Genomic DNA, 2,159 nt, shown 5'->3' on the forward strand with positions numbered 1-2,159 from the left:
AAAATTTAAAACCAAAGTTGGAATCACCTTTGCCATGAAAAACAATCCTTCTGGCTCTTGAGTTTTGTTTTTAACATTGACTTAAAAAATACAACATGAGTTTCTTGTGGAAAAATCAGAGAACACTAGGAGGCAAAAAGAAAAAGAAAACTACTACCCAGATCTATCTAAATTTTAGTGTAATGGCCTTCCAGTCTCTCACTCTGGTGTATTTTGGCTTTGTTTTTCTTTTTTTCAAAATGTAGGATCATTCCTTAAATATTATTTTGTAATTGGTTTTTCTTTACTCAATATCATGAACATCTTTTCACATCAATAAATGAATTTCTACAAATCTGTACATATGACTCTAGTACAATTTATTCAAATACCCATCATCGAACATTTAAATGTTCTTTTCCTTTTTAAACATTAAGAATAGAAATTTAGTGAAAAAAAATTTTTGTTAATTTGAGATAAAATTCACAAAACAAAATTTACCATTTTAACCATTTTAGAGTGCACGATTCAGAGGTTTTTAGTATGTTCACAAGGTTGCGCCACCGTCACCACTATCTAATTCCAGAACACTTGCATCACCCCAAAAGGAAACCCCATACTATTAGCAATCACTCCCAATTCCCCCCAATCCCTATCACCTATCGCCCACTAATCTACTGTCTGTCTTTATGAATTTACCTATCCTGGACATTTTATATAAATAGAATTATACTATATGTACCCTTTTGTGTCTGGCTTCTTTCACTTAGCAAAATGTTTTCAAGATTCATCCATGTCGTGGCATGCATCAGTACTTCATTCGTTTTTATGGCTGGATAATATTTAATTATATGGATAGAGCACATTTTGTTTACCCATTCAACAGTCAATGGATATTTGGGTTGTTTCTACTTTTTGACTATTGTGAATAGTGATACTATGAACATTTTTGTACAAGTTTTTGTAAGATCATATGTTTTTAATTCTCTTGGGTACAGCATTTACCTACTTAGAAGTAGAATTGCTAGGTTATGCGGTAACTCTATAACTTTCTGAGGAACCACCAAACTGCCACAGTGGTTGTGCCATTTTACATTCCCACCAGCAATGTATAAGGGTTCTAATTTCTCCATCCTCACCAAAATTTGTTAATTTTCTTTTTTTTAATTATTGTTATAGCTATCCTAGTAGGTATGAAGTGGTATCTAATTGTGGTTCGATTTACAATTTTCTAATGACTAATGAAGTTAAACATCTTTTCAATGTGCTTGCTGGCCATTTGAATTCCTTTCTAATTTCTTTGTCAATTTTTTAAATTGGACTGTTTCTCCTTGTATTGTTGGTTGTTAAGGGTTCTTTATATATTCTGAATACTATGCCCTTATCTGATATATTATTTGCAAATATTTCTTCCAGTCTATGGGCTGTCTTTTCACTTTCTTGTAGTGTCTTTTAATGCCCAAAAGTTTTTAATTTTGGTAAAGTCCAATTTACTTGTTATTTTCTTCCCCTGCTTGTGCTTTTGGTCATATTTAAGAAACTGTTGCCTAATGCAAGGCCATGAAGATTTATATCTATGTTTCCTTCCAAGAGCTTTAGCTCTTACATTTAGGTCTTTGATCAACTTTGAGTTAATTTTTGTATATGGTATGAAGTAAGGGTTCAAATTCATTCTTTTGTGTAGCTAAGTCTTATATGTAATCTTAAGTATCTACTTTGGGAAGAGTCCTAAATAAAGAACATATAATGCTTCAGTCTTAAACATAGACGTTGAATTTCTAATTCCAGTCTCAGTTTCATCAATAATGAAGACAAAAGAGGCCAGAGTGCATGCTCTGATGAAACATTATGTTTTCTTTGTCCACAGCAAACTTTAGTCCATAGCAAAGGACTAAAATCAACAAAAAGAAATTATTGGATTGCTGCCTAACTCACCTGCCATCATTACTTCTGTCTGCCACCTCTACTATCTTAGTTACTTTTGTCTGGTGCTTTTCAGATCATTGCTGTGAGATTTCATGCAACCTTAACTGTCAGATCACTGTGGCCAAGTTTCATCTCTTTCTAAAGATTTTACATGAAGAGATGGCATGAAGGAGTGGGTGAGTACACAGGCTCTTTACAAACATGAGAAACTGCGGAAACCCTTCATAGCTACGAATCCTTGTTCATCAAAGAAA

Source organism: Pteropus vampyrus, unplaced genomic scaffold (assembly GCF_000151845.1).
Source record: "Pteropus vampyrus isolate Shadow unplaced genomic scaffold, Pvam_2.0 Scaffold82, whole genome shotgun sequence".
In the NCBI taxonomy this organism is placed as follows: Eukaryota; Metazoa; Chordata; class Mammalia; order Chiroptera; family Pteropodidae; genus Pteropus; species Pteropus vampyrus.